This window comes from Falco biarmicus, chromosome 2 (genome assembly GCF_023638135.1).
Source record: "Falco biarmicus isolate bFalBia1 chromosome 2, bFalBia1.pri, whole genome shotgun sequence".
In the NCBI taxonomy this organism is placed as follows: domain Eukaryota; kingdom Metazoa; phylum Chordata; class Aves; order Falconiformes; family Falconidae; genus Falco; species Falco biarmicus.
The window spans coordinates 79,573,102-79,590,882 of record NC_079289.1 but is presented as its reverse complement, the minus strand read 5'-3'; the positions used below and the strand labels follow the sequence as shown (position 1 = coordinate 79,590,882).

The 17,781-nt window shown below is 40.1% G+C and overlaps 1 protein-coding gene across 1 annotated transcript in view; it reads right to left on the bottom strand.

The window, feature by feature from the left end:
* UMODL1 (uromodulin like 1) overlaps nt 1–8,934 on the bottom strand; it is a 66,155-nt gene extending 57,221 nt beyond the window's left edge. The window contains exon 1 of the mRNA XM_056329097.1: nt 382–8,934. The gene's annotated coding sequence lies outside the window, so the exon portion shown is untranslated. The remainder of the gene's footprint in view (nt 1–381) is intronic.
* Between the last annotated feature and the right edge of the window lie 8,847 nt (nt 8,935–17,781).

Here is a 17,781-nt window from a genome sequence, read left to right as displayed (position 1 = left end):
GAAAAGAAATAAATACAATATGATATTTTATGAGGACCTGACACTAAAGTTTGGAAAATCACAGGTACAGTTCTTGGAGCTGAAGCAGTGTGCTCAGACCTGCACTTAAATACGTTTAACACATCACTTTAAAACCATGGAGTTGAAAGTTGCACGATATCAACATTATTCTTCATCTCTTCAGCAAGGTGCTAGAAGTCAGTAAGAAAACTTCCCATTGCCACAAGAAAGAGCAATTTCAGTGTTGTAGGCAATTTCATGTGGATGAAAGAGCCAGACGTAAGGCAGCTGGAACCACAAACTCTCATATGTGTATGTTCAGAATATCAGTAATATCACTTCTGTAAAACACTGTTAGGCAATCACCGTGTTGACACTCACAAGGTTGGAGAGCTGGGGCCTGGAGAACATGTGGGGTCAACAGGATGGTTCAGATCCTGTGGCAGAGGGCAGAGCCAGAGCTCCATGTAGTGTTGAGACACTTGTGAGCTGTTCTTCTGGCTTGGAAAATAAAATACCAAGTGCATCAGCAGAAAAAAAAAAAAAAAAAAGAGAGAGAAGAAAAGAAGAAAAGAAAAAGGGAAATTAAGACTTGCACAGACTTCCAATGAAAAATGTTTCTGCAGAAAATGGGAAAATGAGTAGAGAACATTTCAACAAAACAAAAAAAACACAAAACCAAAAAAAAAAAACCAAAATACATTCTGTTTTGGAAACATTTCTGCTATGTCTAAGGAGAACGTGTACTTTAGTGCTCCTTCTGCATACACCAGGATGTCTAGTCAGGCTGTATCCCTCAGGTGCACCATTTGCATCTACCGTCAGCACAGGGAGGCAACAGGGAGACCCTGGCTGTAGGCTGTACAGAGGATGCCATCTGACTTTAAAACCCTATTAACAAATAAATACAATTTTAAAAAGAGGACTTGAGTCAGTGAAATTAAATTTCAAAATAGAAATATTTATCTTCATGATCTATTTTTTTTTCAGCAGTCTAAATTTTCTGAAAAAAATATCTTCATTAATTTTTTTCTGTTAGCACTCACAAAAAAAAGGTCTTTAGCCCTTACAAATTACTCGGCACCTTCTGTAAGAAGTGTATGCTGGCCAAATTCAAATACAAGTAATGCCAGAGAGGCATCTGAAGTGAATTGCGTCTGGATTCTCCCACTTACAATCCTAAATTGCTGCATAGGTTTGTCACATGTCTTAAACAGCTGCTGCTTTCCAGAGTTAGCTATAAAACAAATGTCATGCTCTCCACTGAGGACTTCTATGACCAAAGTATGATCCTCCAAAGTGCAGTAAAGGACTGGTGTCCTCACTCTGAAAGACTTAAGTATACAAGTTCATCCTCAGGACTATGAAAAAACATCGGATAAAACTGCATATTTATAGGTCCTTAAATGTTCAGAGTGAGGAAGGAACAGTGAGTTGTGACTTTATTGCAGCAGTGAACAAAACAGTTGCTAAATACAGAATATGCAGAACCCCCTTTTCAAACAAAACTGTAAGTAAAGTCAGTGGGTGTTTAATCTAAACAAGAAATGGATACAGAAGTCCTGTGCATTTCAGGATTTACCTTGCAATTTCCAAATTCTTTGAGGTTCTGATTCTTATCTGCATTATTTCTTCAGTTACAATCATTTAGGCACAGCAACTTACTTTTTAGCAATGCAGATACTGGAGGAGACCACTCAGGCAACTAAGCATGCATCCTATGTCCTGTACAACTATTTTTACATCTTCCAGACATATTCTTGAACTTTGTTAACTACAGTAAGTTTAAGATGATGCCCTGCATCCCAGGCAGTAGCATGTGCTCTTTGTATTACTGCAGTTGGTGTAATGAGTTGCACTTACTCAGCACAAGTCAATGCAGAGTCTCCTGCAGGGAAACTAGATAGATTCATTGACCATCTTGGAAAACTGACACCTTGTACCTGCATGGCTGATTACATATAATTACACTTTTAGTAACCATTGGTGTATTTCATAGATAAATTTTTGCTCTTTTTTTCCTTACTTCTTTCAACTAGGCATTATCTTAGGACCCCACTAGAAAATTTGCTTGCTTTTGCTTTGGTGGTGAGGAAGGTCCATGGAGAGAGGAATGGAGAAGGAAATGCTTAGTGGAATAAAAACCCTGGCTGTGTGGTGGTAGTGAGCTGGACTACACTCTGGAAGGAGCTCATCACAGTCCTCCTGGCACAGTCATCTGGAGCTGATCAGTTCTCCCAGCTCTTTTGTCTATACTTTCTGCAGCTACCTTTGTAATGTCTGAATTGATCTAAAGTACACAATTTATACAAAGAAGAGCTGTGTGAATAAAAGCCATGTCAAAATCCATTCATGAATAATTTCACAATATCAAGAAGCAGATAATTAGAGATAGGATTTGACTCTCCTAGACTGTACTATCAGTCATTGGAATATTGCAGCTGTCAGCAGGCTTCCTCATCAAACTTTTTAGGCATTTATTTCTTTAGACAGATTCACTTTTGATTTAATTAATAACTTAGAAGATCCTGATCTTCTTTAGGCTAGAAGTTTGACACAGAAAGGTCAGTTGCTGGAAAATTGCTTTTTGCTTTGCATCATTTTGTCTATGAAGTAATCACTACTTCAGATGCCCAAAATGGTCATTACATTTCAAGACAGACTGGTTTGCATGCAGGAAACAGAACTATGCATTTGGGTTCCACAGGAACCTAACAAAAGCTGTTTGCTCCAGAAGCCAGCATGCCTTCCTGTAGATGTATAGGACCTAAGGCTTAAGAACCATTAAATCATTTAACCTGATCTCTCAAAATCAGCTGTCAGTACATGTCTCCCAGATACCTCTTCCAGACTCCCACCATTTCAATCTGATCACAGCCTGTCAGTCTGAGAAAACCCAGGCTATGGCCACAGCAGGCAGTGGAAATAGATGGAGGTGCCACAGTCCTGAGGATCTTATCGTGGAAATAAACTGATCCAGGTCATCAACACAAAGGCAAAACCATGCTGCTAACTGCCATTGAAGGTGACAAGAAGTTCAGATGAGACCTGATTTCCATCTGCTTTCTGTTCACGACTGTGTTCCCCAGTTCCTGTGACTGTCAGTGAATTTTGTCTCACCATTAGGGCTGTCTTAAAAACTGCCCCTGCTGTGACATTTCAGATGTGTAGTACGGGTTGAGCTCATACCTGTCTCTCCCTTAGTGGGGCATTGCTAAGGTTTCTTTCCTCTTCTCCGCTCCTGGTCTTTGTGAAGCCTGCAGAAACTGCCTTCGAGCCTGCAGCTGATCTGTCAACACTGGCTTAAATCGGTCAGCAAGGCCAAAAGGTGTTAGAAGACAGCAACAGGCTGACTTAGCCAGAAGCAACCTTTTTGCAGCTAAAGACAAAACAAAAAAATCACTCCTGCCATCAGGACACAGACTTATTCCAGCTTCTGAAATTCAGCATATATAATGGACACCTTAACGTCTACTCGCTACAGAGAACTGCTCAGAAATTTTAACTATTTAGCTCTCAGAGTTAAAATGCTGGTCCGTGATTCCAGGGACTTGAATTCCCTGCCCCTGCCATGGGCCTTTTGTGCAGCCACAAGCAAGTCACACAGGTCCGATCTGTCACTGTAATGAAATTGGGGGTGTGCGTGTGGGTGTGTGCAAGTGCAGAAAGCCCAGTATTTCAGACCTCGTGAAAGCCATGGCTACAATACCATAAATATGCTTTTGCTTATGTTACCTGAGAAAAAAAGTAAAATAGAAAAGGCGCTGTTTTGTCAGCATATGCTAGGCCTGTGTTAGGGACAACAGCTAAACTAGCAATTTTTTGAAAGGGTCCTTGTTTTCCTGAGCTTCAGATACATTCAAAAAATGGAATAGTAACACTTGCTTACCTCACTTATGTGTTTCAGAGCAAAATGCATTAAAGATGAAGGGACATACCCAAATGACAGTAAAAAAATATTCACTTAAAGCTCTAAAAGTTGATGAGCTGAACTATGCAGGCAGAACAGTCCCTGACAGTATTCAGTGATTTGTTCTGTCTCACCAACAAACTGTTCCTCAGGCAAATCATCGGGTCTTGTTTTTTTTTTCCCTGAACACGCACACACAGTTTTGAAGTGACTCATGAGGAAAAAGTTCTTATTGGTAACAGGAGGAAAAAATATGAGTCAAGCGGAGGTCATGCTGAACCTCTGCCTGGCCTTGCTCCTCCAACTGAGCGCTGGTTGTGCAATCTCAGCACAGAGAAACTCTTGTTTGCTCCAGTGCTTTGATGGCATGGTCCCATTCCCAATACCGACTTTGGTACCAGATGAGATTGTTGATCATGCCTCGTACGTGATTTAGCAGCACTGCAGGGAAGTAAATCAAGTCCCCTCCTAAGACATTTTGTAAATGCTTCTTGTTTTTAACCCTAAACTCAGGCATTTTTGAAAGAAAGCAGTCTGGGAAGATGGTATTGCCCTTTGATATGAAAGCTTACTTGGAAGAAAAGTCAGAGGGTCTCCTGCTCAGCATCCTCCCAGGGGGTACCAGGACCAAGTCCACCTGAAAGTCCCGTTCAGCAAAGGGTATCATGCCTGGCCTGTATCAGCACTTAGTGACGGGACCAGAGCCCCTCCTTGCTCTGTCTTGCTGGCTGGTCATCAGCTCCCTGTAGCAAAGGGCTGGGAACACAGCGTTGACACCAATCTCACGCTTCCTCGCGTCCACAGGCCTCAAAAACAGGAACTCCTTACAAAAATACCAGTGACCAGCCCATGGATGTGTCCAGGCTTCACTGGTTTGTGCCAGTGCTGCTGCCTGTAACCCATTTTTGACTGAAGGCACCAACTGAGCCTCTTGTAAGGATGACTTCCCATTCCTTATCCCTCCTAAACCCACCCAGCATACAGCCAGGATACAGATGGGAAGGACAGAGAACTGTGCATGCAGCTGGCAATTCCCCTTGTGAATCCATCTCTTGCACACACATGCAAAACCTGCCTCTCTTAAGCAGATGTGAAGCACAACATAAACCAACCAAAACGTATGACCTGTTTTTCGCTGTTAGCATAGGATTTGGCCCTTACTTCCAGATAAGAAATGCAGAGATATACACACAGGTCCAAGTACAAGTTCCTGATGAGAGATTTTTCTAAATTGTTGCAGAAGTTAATCTATAGTCCAAACCCCAGAAAATGTTTCACAATTTCTGTAAAATCTTTTATTGATGCATTAGATTTAAATGCTTTCAGGAAGCTTCTCACTTTGAAGGACCTAAAGAAAAATTGTTTCTGTGTTCTTCTGAGCCAGCTCAATTCAAAGCAGAGAAGCTCATGAAGGAAGAGGAGCCTTTCAAAGCAGAAACACTGGAATAAGAGAACCTACTATACAGACAAGGCAAATGATAGCACCCCGCTCCTATTGTGTGAATACTGAGTAAGGACCTCACGAAAGATTTGCAAAAAACCAGCACATTTGAGCCTGATTAGAAGGTACAAACACTTGAACAGTTTCATTTAGAAGTTGTTTTGGGAAAGTGTCATTTCTTTTTTTTCTCCCTGTTAATACCTGTAATTGTGATTGACCCAGACAAACACTGGATTACTGAGTACAAAGGAGGCAGGGAGCTTTTTAAGTGGGCAGAAAAACACCAAATGACTAAAAGACTAAATGATTAAAAGCAGTATGGAGTGGAAGTTTGGGAGTAAAGAGAAGCTTGGGCTGCAAGAAAAAGAATAAGAGTTTTAATTTTTCTGCCAAAATGTAATAACCAGACAAGTTATGAACCCCTATGTATGTCTCTGTGGGAATCTGAACAAACAGAAAATTTACTGGCAGTTTCAGAGATCTCACTGTATACAGCGAGGAAATGCTTTTTTCTTCTCTTTCTGTTAAAGAATATCCTGGCCTGCTGTCAAGTGTAACTGTTGTTTTGAAATTACCTCTGTTTTGAGATTGATACTAAATCATCAGTGTGATTAAAAACAAAGGATCTATGGGTTTTCCATGCCCTCACTCATACCCTTCCCCTAAATAAAGGTTGCAAACTACTTGTAAGAACGCCTGCACCAGGTGTCTGTGAGAAACAAGCCAAGCCTGAACAAACATTCAGATTTGCCCAGAAGGCACTGCAGGGCTAAACCACCCACTGAATTACTCAGCAGGAGGCTATTAGCATCCTGCTCTGACTCGGCATTTTGACACGTATACATACACCATGGTTTCGCCCACCAAGTGACTTCTGTCATCTGAAGCATCTGTTGAGTTCAAGCTTTGGCTTAAACAGAGGAGAGCAAAGCTCCAGCTTGCACAGTGTTTTCCAGCACACTGGCAGGATTTATTCTGTCAGTACCTATGAATTAAGTAACAGAAGAGTGGAAGTCTAATATTAGTCCACAGGTCTCTTCCAAGCAGGGCACTCTGCAGGACTGTGCAGCCAGAAGGAAGCCTCCATCCTTGGAGTGTGAGTTTTACATTATACTAGGGAATAACTGTGCTCCATCTCAGCAGTTTCTCAGCACTGATGTTTCCACTTCTGATGGCAGGAGAACTGCTGCTCCTTCTACTCCCCCTCCTACATACAGCCCCTGCCTCACTTAGCACCGCCTGCTTCTCCAGGTACTCAAGAAAAGAAAATCATTCCTACCTCCTAACAGCATCAACTGCTGACACAAACATTGGCAGTTTGTCTACAATACTATAGTGCTGAAAGGGGAAGTAGAGATCTAAATGCTTGGTTTGGAATAAAGATCATATTGCATCACTGGCTTGGAAACAATCGATCACCTTCTTTGCAAACATAATCAGGAAAAAGGAGAGATGCCTGGCAAGGAGGTTCAATGTTTGGAGCACAAAGAGACTTCACACCAGCTTTTGCCAAACTCAGGTAAAGAGAAATATGTGGTCATGCACTGTAAAATAGGAGGGAAATAGTTTTCTTGACTTTTCTCTCCCTCCAGTTTTCAGACCACAAAAACCCCCAACTAAAATTATCTCTCTATTTAACTTTGAAAAATTTGCATTTTGCCAGATGTTGAGAGTTGATATTTAAAACTCAAAAGGAGATGCTTTTCAAAATGTTTATTGGCTTGTGAAAACAGTGGGTTATTTATTGAATCTGTTCTGCACCCTTAATTAGTACAAATGCCAGCAGGGAAACTTCCTGTGTGCTTTCTCCCATGCTGACCTTCCGCATAAGAAAAATTCCCTAGTGAAAATAGATTTTAATTCCCTCCTTGAAATCAAACATCTGGCTTTGGTTAAGGAGGCACACAACCCTGTCCTTTGTGATATTTGGACTGCAAGTGCTCTGGGGCAGGGAGTATTTTCTTTGTTATATGCTGCTGAAAATCATAGGGCCTTCAGTTTATAGCTATAATAATGATAATGCTACCGCTGAAGGATGATAAGAACATGTTTGTTGTCATGATTAACATTCAGTTGTCATTCAAATGCCAAGTATAAATATCAGCATGCATATTCCATCACTTTTCATGTTTGCAATTAATTTTTATCATATTCTAAAAACTACTGAATATCATCCTACTCGAGACAGAACTCTGGAGCTCATGAGCTGATTTAATGCCTTAAATTCTCATTGAAAGGTGGGATTCAAGGGTGTCTCCTCCAAAAGGTACTACTGCTGATATAAGGAAGTGCATCAGTTACACTTGTTTAATGAGAGATAAGAGAATGTGTGTGCCCTTCTTAAAAAGTGTGAGGCAAAAGAAATAGGATTGCTTCTAGCACATTTTCATTTAGTTCACTGTTCTTCTCGGAGATCTGGTGGGATGGATGGACCAGGGCCCATGGGCAAAGTCAGAAAAGGCTTTAGGATAGTCTATAAAACTTTCATGACTTAGCTGCAATGGATTTAGGAAAGCAAAAGCTTAGCTGATGATAAATGAATGCTATGCCTATATGCCCCTGATTCTAAGAAATCATGCACCTAGGAGGAAAAACATTGAAGTGTGATGTCATTCCCTGTTTGCTTTTGACAGACCTTGTACTTCCAGAAGCAAAAGGGGCAAGAATACTTAACACACCTTTAGGTACCGGAAGAGTTCACACGATGAGCCCTGAGGGCTTGTAAACAGCACCAACCCTTAATCATCAATCTTAAGAAAATCACCCTGATGTCAGTGCTGGAATTTGATGCTTCCTCCAGGATGCGGTGACTAGGTTTCTTCGCCAGCAAGGTGGAAATCTCATGCCATGGAAGGACACAGAAAAGTATCCTCATGGTAACAAGTGTATCTTTATGATAACAAGGGTCCAGTAAGAAAGCATTTATTATATGGTCCACATGTAAAGCAGTATTTCCATGACAAAAATGGCATGGCTGAAGCAGTTTTGCAGTCTGAAGAGCTGCAATGAGTGACAGAGAGCAGGCAAAAATACAGCAAATTACCTAAGCTTCACTTGGCACAAGGGTGATGTAGGCCTGGAAAAAAGGGCTCTGCATAATGCTCTGGTCCTTGGGGCAGAGAAAAGAAGGGACAGGCAGAAAATTTTTGCTGTAAGATGCTGCTGAAACACTCTCAAAAGGAGATATGACCAAAAAGAGGTAAAAGCAAATTCCAGCAATACTGGTATTCCTTTTCCTTTTGCTGTGCCAAGTACAAAAGCATGAGTTCTAGCTTCTTTTTTTTAAAACAAACATCTGAATGTTGAAGAGTCATGTGCCTACATTATGCAACTACGTAGTCCCTAACAAAATGGGCTGATTTTCAATCTAGAGTTGTCTAAAAATAAATTTGGGAGGGCTGTTTTCCCAGAAGGGTAAGGGTTATGCACATAACTCAATGTCCACTTGTGAAAATCTTTCCTGCATTCCCACAAACAGCCCTAACAATTATCCAAGCAGCAGGGTCTTTTTAAGCTAATTTACTTTTAGATCTTCTTCTGTCTTTCCCCTTTTACATTTCTATTAGTCTGAACAGTAAATGTAGATGAATGTTTTGCTTAGGTTTTTTTCTTACCACGTCTTTGCCATTACACACATTTATTTTTATATACATATATGTTTATATTCACACACAAGCATATGCACACACATATATATAAATAAATACATCCAGGTACATGCATACATATATATGGGTATATATAATAAGTGCAAAGATAGAACCATTGCAAGAGTAATTTATTTGACTCAACACTGCTGATATTTAAATTAAAAATGATGGAACTGTATCAGCTTGTTGAAACTTCGTCTTACATGATTATTACACTCTTTAAGCATCACAATTTATACAGAAAGCAATCGTGACAAGGAAAAACCAGTTCTGGCACAAGTAGATGAGACCAAGGAGAAAAAAAGAAATAGAAACAGTGGTTTGCATTACAGTCTCCAGCAACTGTGTGCAATCAGTGCGGAGGGAAATGCCTCCCTGTGCATTGGATGCTTGAGCTGGAAGTTGTAAACACCCTCTAGAAGCTTTTACTGATCAGTTCAGTTCAAGCCTCTATCCTTAACAAGTCTTTACATGCGCACCACAAAGGCAAGTCCCACAGCACCTTGTTAACTTGTTTATTCTTTCAAGCTCTCTGCATTCAAGCTATATCACATTATGCAATTAGCTGCTATGAAAACAAATGAAACATATGTTGGTTTTGTGTGTTTAAGGATCAGTTCAAAATCTGTTCTCTTCAAAAAGTATTCGACTCATTGACCAAGGATAAGTTTGAAGTCTGTACTATTTTCCTGTATTATGAAAAGAAGCTGCTGCTGAGGTTACATTTAAAACCATTGAGATGGTGCAAAAATATCTGTGACTAACAGTGAATTTTGATGACTTGAACAAGTTTACTACCTTTCCTATAGGAACAAAATAATTCATTATTTTTAGGAGATAGGTGTGACAGGGTGGTCTTGGCATACCACGAAGTTCATCCTGTAGCATATTAATATTTTTTCTGTTGAAAAGTTTTGCCTCTAAATTTCAGTGTTCAAGTGATTCAATTATTTGCAACTTCTTCTGGCAAATAAAAGGCAGCACATCTCAGCTATGCTACATGACATTTATTTGCACGGGAAAAGGAAAGAGGCAGTTACCATGTAAACAAAAGAAAAACAAGAACAAAAATCTCACTCACTCAGTTGAGCTCATCACCAGCCAAGCCTAATTTTGATCAGCTCTCCCATCAACAGCAGGATCCACTGTAATAGAATTTACCGTAAAAGGAGACTTGGGGGGTTACTGTTATCAGAGGGTTGACCAAATGTTAAAATACCAACGGTGAGAATAAACTCAAACTATTTGAAACTGTTGATTTTAGCATGATTTGTTTTCTAAATGTGTAATAGGTCCACTGTGGCTGCCACTGGAATAGCTCTGCAAGATTTATTTCATGACCTTCTTCTTCATGGAGTCTGTTCATACAAGCCTATTTCCAGTGTTAATGTATTCCCCCATAAAATGCAGATTGAAGGCATGTACTGGGTGTATCCCAGGTCATAGGAAAGACTTATCCCAGCCCAAGAAACCATGAAAGTTTTTGTCCTTCTCTTATCAGTCTATTCCAGGAGAACAAAGGCATTCAACTTGCCCTTTTTACTGTTGCAGGCTGAATTCAGTCACAAAAGTATCCCAGTCCTACAAGAGACGGTAAATACTGTTGTTCAGGGGCCTATGTAGCAGCTTACTTGCCTGAAGCCTACTATGACATTAGGGTCTTCACACTCTTCCATCAAGCATAGGGCATTGTGGGTACATGAGGTTCCCTTTAAACTAAATAATGCACACTGTATGGGTAATAAAATGTCATCTAGAGACACATTAGAAAAATTCTTACTCCTCCTTGAAGGGAAAAGATTTTTGTGTGCCATGTGAAGACAGGATTATTAAAAAAAAAAAAGTATTTAAAAATAAACTAAATTTTAATAAGCCATATAGAATAAGTTCAAGCTAATTCCCACTGAAAATAAGTGGGATGAATTTGAGAAAACACAAGGCTGTCTTTCAGTAAATATTTATGGAAAGACAGAAAGAGGAACAGAAACTTGGTCATAAGTTTGCCACGATGAATAGGTGTCATTAACATTTGCTCACTCTGTATGAGCCATGGGTTCTTCCTCTTGGGGGAATCACAGTGGAAAATTGTAAACAATTTTTTCTGCACAGCTTCATAAAATAAATTCCCAGTTCTGTATTCAGTGCCAGAGATATTGCCAGGCAACAGGAAATGATTGCTATATCTTGAGAGAATGCCCTGAATTAATTATTTTTAGGTCATCCGTTAGTGACACAATGCAAAGTTTCGCCCAAGTTTCACTCCAATGAGCCCATACTTGAACCTAAGCAGATGTCCAGAAATTTCAGCAGATGAAAAAACACAAATGAATCTCTTTAGCTCACTAAAATCTGTAGCTATCAAGCAACAACAATCAGCATGCAGTTTGGCAGGAAGGAAGAATTTGGATATGCCCACTCAAAGAAAAAAACTTCAGGCTGCCTCATTTGGAGCTTCAAGACAACCTGCGAGGGCTGATTCTCTGCTGACACTGTCCCACGGGCTCTGGACACACAACCACACCTGTGGGAATAGGCTGGGCACATGCACAGGCTGTGGCACAACTTCTAGACAGGAACCTGGTCTTGATGACAGGGAAGCCACCATAACTCTCAGCAAATTTTTCCAGTGGTTAATAATCCTCACTGTTAAAATAACCCTGCATTTTATTTCTTTCTTGAAGTTACAGCTTCCAGGCCAGGAAACTTGTTAGGTTTTTTGCTATAACATTAATAACCTTTCTTGCTTAAAACATTTTCAGAGGAAATGCTCCTTGCTTTCCAAATTATTTTTTTTTCATTGGAGAGGAGATGATTTTGAAAGGTTCAAGTCTTTCAACCAAGCAGAAAAGAAAAAGCTCTACCAGAAGCTGTAAACTCAGTGCTAGGTTAATGAAGAGCTTTGTGGATTATTTACATGCACAGGTGTGTTACATGATTAGAGGACAACAGTCCTCTTTAATTTCAGAATTTTAAAACCCCAAACAGATAGTGCTGTGTAAGTAGTAATGACAAATGACTTCATTTTCAAATGCTTCCTTTAAAATGTAAATGCATACATCATCTTTGAACACACATCTATTAACAGTTTGGCATCATAGATGGCATTTTTAAATATTAAACACTATGATGTTCACTATTCTTAGTGGTATTTTATTTTGTTTGCCACTGGCTAAAAACACATTTCTAGCCAGATTTTTCAGTTTAGGTGGCAAGTGGTAATCCGTTAAACTATGGTTAACTACAACACTTGCAACAGCCTCTCCAGACCCACTAGCTGCACCCAACTGATAGATGGAGATGCAGTTAGGTTGAGCCCAGGTTTTAGTCACTGTAGACAGAAGCAACTGCTGTCTTTGTGTTGGTATGGGGTGGAGGTCTGTTCGTGGCTGAAGGCACACCTTGGTGGGAAAAGTTCAGAGCAGGAAGAAAAGCAACCATGTCACCCTTCAACAGCAGGGACCTGCTGCTAGAAATGAGTAGCATTAACAGCTGATGTAGTATCTGAAATACTCAGCAAACGTGCTGCTGGTCCAGGACATCTCTTGGCATCCTTTGCCAGCAAGGGGTTTTGTAGATACCTAGCTGCAACTTAAAACAGCATGAAAAGTCTTGAGGACAGGACTCTCCTCTGAGCTAACTTACGGCTAAACAACACAAGTCACATTTTAGCAGCAGAGTGAAACTCTCCAGCTCACTCCTGGAAAAGCTGTAGTGCAGTAAAGACAAGAAGAAAGGAACCAACTGGGACTGAGGAAGGTGAGGAGGGGGAATCAGAGAAGAGAGAGGAATGAAGGAAGGGGACAAATCAGTACGTTGTTAGAAATAGCATTTGCCAATTCCATATAGATTGTATTAACTCCAAAAGACCCAATTAAGGCAATGGAAATGCAGAACCAGTAATGCAGAGATGAATCATCTGACCTAAAATAGAGGGAATGATGAAACACGTAAGGGAAGAAAGCATGTCATTTTAACAGCAAAATATTCCAGATACAATCTCTCAAAACTGTTTGGCCAACCAAAAGCACAAGACCGTGTTGGTTACTAAAGCTTTATCCAGGTACAATAGAGAATTTATCTATTAGAAGCTATAGTTTAAAACGGACAGGTCTGCCCCTCTGCAGCCTCATATACAAAAGCTAGGCAACACCCAAGGTACTACACATGCCAACCAGCCTCCAAGAGCGACACTGCCAATCAAGGATACAAAATAAACAAAGATCAATTTATCAGCTTTTAAAAACAGAATGTGAAATATGTCATGAATTACAGAATCCCCTCTCATTTTCTCTCTTCCAGGTCAGCATTGTACTAATAAATAAAATGAGACCACAGACTACCTCTCATCGCAATGTAGGTCTGCAGCAGTTGTGAAGCAATGGAGAAAAAGTTTCCAATGCAGAAAGCCTGCACATATTCCCAGAACTTTTACAACCATAATTTAAATGAAAAAATGTCCAGCTGAAGGGGGGAAATCATATCCAGGCAGCTCAGCAGCCTGTCAGAGAGGAGAGGACAGAATTTCTGTTCCACATCACACATTTCTGCAGATTCCTGAGAAGAAATATGCCCCTTCAGTAACTCCAGAGTCCACTGACAAGGCTGCAGGGGTCAGATTCCTCAACCACTGATGTCAGGATTTAAGACTAGCTCTAAATCACTCAAACCTACCCTCTCCTCTAGCCTGGAAAATTCTAATCTCTCCTTTGAGTGTGTCAGGTTCCAGTAGCAATTTCCCTGATACAATACCTGGCAGCACAGCACTCTTTTCATGGCCTTTTCCCACATTGACTACCTCCATCATCCACACACAATGGGACATCTGTATTTTCACCACGTTCAACAGGGAACTTCCCTTTTGTGTTTAAAGACAACTTTAATATTCTTTGTGCTACTTCGGAAATAGGGGAAGATCTTGAGAAAGAACAACCACATATGCTGAAACGCAATAGCTAGGTCCTTCTACGCCACTCTGAGACTCAGTATTTTCTGTGCTTTGATTAGCCATCTGGCAAGCACCATGATCTTTTAACCCAGCATCAAAATATACCTGCATAACCTTAAAGCCAATTTCAATCTAAGAGCCAATGCCAACTTAAGATTTCTCTAGTCCTGAGCCATCAGATATCAGAGCTAGTGAAATGACTTCTCGTATGTGCAGTACAGACAATAATGTTTCAAACATACGAACATCACAAAGCACACACACACAAAACCCAAAAAAACCCCAACAAAAAACCCCCGAACAGTTTAAAGCCAGATTTGTGCACATCACTTCATCCTTTTTGCAATGGTTCTGTTTACCTTCATAATTTCTGCAGAAAAATGTCAGATACTCAGTGTCTTTTGGCAACACATCACATGGAGTATAATGCTGAGGCTTTACCGCAGTCTGCCCAGAAGTCTACATTAATAGCGAGGTGGAAGTCCACAGCTGCAGCAAAATTGATGCTTAGATGCAGTGCACTGAGGCATGTGCAGTCCACATGCATTTGCACCACCCTACAACCCTAGCTCAGCCTGAAGAACTGAGGGACACTGCCTGAGGACCTCCTTTCTATCATTTCCATCTCACTGACCCTGACCCTTTCTAACTCTGATGCCAAGTGAGGATTCTTGGTGAGAGACCTGGTGCTTAGCTAGCTGTGTAGGGACATCCCTTAGGTCTTCAAACTTTGATTAAAACCCTGGGTAGTCTGCCCATTTTTAAAAGAAGTTGTGACATTTTCTTTCCTCCAAGAATGCCCATGACAACACCAAGGGAAATGGTGTAAGTCATCAGAATCAGAAAAAGAAAAATCATCAGATTGTGAAGTCTGGCAAACAAAACGGTGCAGTTCATGTGTGTGATTTTACCACCGGAGTTGTTTTCAGTGAGAAACATTTGTCCTGTAGCTCTCCAGTACACATTCTAGTTGTACTGGTCACATGCGGTCTAGAGCTATGACCTCTGCCAACACTACGAGAATGACATTGGAGAAAGTAATGTTTGTAAATTGAGGGAGAGGAAGCCAACTGCGTAATGGCATGGCCAAATTTTGCCTCTTCACATCAGCATTCAAAATGACATGTATACACAGTGCTGTGTAAACAGACATACCTACCAAATCCCTAGAATATAACACGTTACAGCCAGTTAGGCCCCAAGCAAGATGCTTGCACTGGAGAGGCAATCGGCCTCTCTGTTGTCCATATATAATTGGCTCATGTATAATGAACTGCCACAGGGAACTGGGGGGAGGAAGAGCATTAAATTGACAGAAAAGCAGGTCAGGCGAAAATGCCTCTTCCAGAGCACCGCTTCTGTATAGTGAACTGTGAAGTAACATTTACTAAACAAATCCCCATTCTGGTTTTGGGTCTGAACTCATGGTGCAAAGAATGTAATTCGACAGCACAGAATTGACAATAATAAATAGTCAATGGCCTGAACATAAAGACATCAATAATTTGGTTATCTTGGTTATTTTTGTTATGCCACTTGAACTTTCTACTCAGTAATGAATAAATCAGTACAGAGGTGACATCAGTGAGACTGCAGAGGCCATAGATATGCAAAAGTTGACCCACAGTTGTTACAGGGCAGTATTTCTTTATTCATGGCCTGAAAGCAAGTTTCAGTTCCTCATCTCAAATCATAGGCATGTTTTTATAGTGCACACAAAGGCATGAGAATAAGTTTAAAGCTGTTAGAAATTGAAACCTCTCCTTGAAATATACCTTTTGTAGCCTTATAACCAATGTTAACATCATATATGAAATGACTTATTGACACAACAGCACCCTCAGGTATAGTATGTGCACAAAACAAAAACCAGCTTTTTGGCTGCGCAAACTAAAAAATACCATGTAGAAATAACATTTCTGGCACTATTTGATGAAACAAAGGAACGTAGACACAATTTTTCAGCAAGCCAATAGGTTTGCTTCCTAACTTTTGCATTTTTTACTTGAGAACTTAGCACAAATCACCTCCATTTAATTTCATACAATCTTCTGAAAAGAAAAAGAATCTACTCAACACACACCACATTTTTCCAGCATCTTAGCAATGCACAAAGACAAATGTACTTGCTGCAGCTCTGAAAATTGTTATCTGTCTCTGTGTAATCTCTAACCCCAGAAGATTGTTGTTTGAGGCCAAACTGTCTGACTGATCTGAAGAATTAAAGTATCAAGCTGACTTTTAAAATATACAATAGCACTAATAGCTCTTCGGTGCTTTCTCTGATTCACTTATATAAAACTTCCAGAGAACTGAGGCTACAGTGACAGTGCTTTCTGCCAAGAAACTTGATGCCTAAAGCCACATTTACAGGAAAACATGATGATAAACATAATTATTGTACTAATGCAAAATTTTGCATTATCATTCCATTTCTTCTTCGTGAAAATAAATGTCGCTAAACATGAACAAAATCACAAGCCTTCCCTTTTTATAACAAGCACAAGACACTTCATTTTTCTTTGCTTTTCCTTGTTGGAGTTAGCATATGGACAGAATTACAGAATATGCTTGCTATATCAACCATCTTTTCATTTGCTTTTTCCTGAATTTCCTTACATACATTTTGTCTAAAATAAAGGGTCAGGATGTACACACTTGTAACTAGGAAATCAAAGCCACTTTTTAATAGTCTTACATACTTCCACTGTAATCAGAATACCCAGGATTTTATTTTTAGAAGACTCAGACATCGAACGCCAGCTGAAGTTAATCAGAGCTGTGAAAAGTGATAACACGAAATTGTGCCTGATCTGCTGCACTGTGACAGACTTAATTCAGTTGCTCCTGCAACTAGTTATCAACGTGTTGTTTAAAGTACCCACAAATTGCTTACTAGTTGCAAATGAAGATACATTGTTCTTTTAAACAACAATCACAGTACCATGACCCTCTGCCGGCTTAAGAGAATGCATGCCCTAATACTTGCAGCATATTTTTCTCTGAATCATTGTCCGACCTGTGGAACTATCACCTTTTGAAGTCAGTATCTGTTTACTACTACTTAGCAGTTTCCTAGGGTAATGTTACTATCTGGCTGCTTGTTGTCTCACAGTGTTTATCTGAAACTGCCCGATAGGCATGTGGATTCTGAGTGGAAAATACGAACTAGATTGTGCTACTTGCAGAATAATGACGGTGACAGCTAAAAAAGCGCAAGACTTGGCACTCAGAAACTGCAATACCAGGAATGAAGACAGTTTTATATCATACTGTATTATAGTTATTTTCCTGGTAGGAAATTTAAATTTTCAGTCTTGTCTGTGTTCATTGCTTCACGCTGCTTATGGAATCACTGTAATTTCTGTAATATTCTCATTGTGTATCTTACTGCCTGGTTGTCTCTCTGAATACTGGTAAGCATCCATACTTTCCTAACAACGTAAGTGACAGGTTCTAACTAGAAAAAGTAAGATTTCTTTTTACCTGCTAGCATTTGTTATGGGAGGTCTCATACAAACTTCCATGCACAGCTCCCAGCAATGAGAAACTGGTAGAAGACTCTGTGTCTGTATTTTGACAAGTCATTAAGTTACCTGTGTTTTGGCAGAATATTTCAAATTGATAAAGCTAGATCTCCAGTGTTTCCAGAAACATTTGTTACATTCAACAGTGGCTGAAAGGAACCGATTCATTCAAGTGTCTTCTGTGATCACAAGTAACAGCGCTTCGCTTCTCAGAAGTTCTGGGATAGAAGCTTGTATTGGAAGGAACAGGGTAACAGTCATGCCGTGTCCTGCAGCATTAGTTAGCATTTGCTCCACTGGTAAGATTT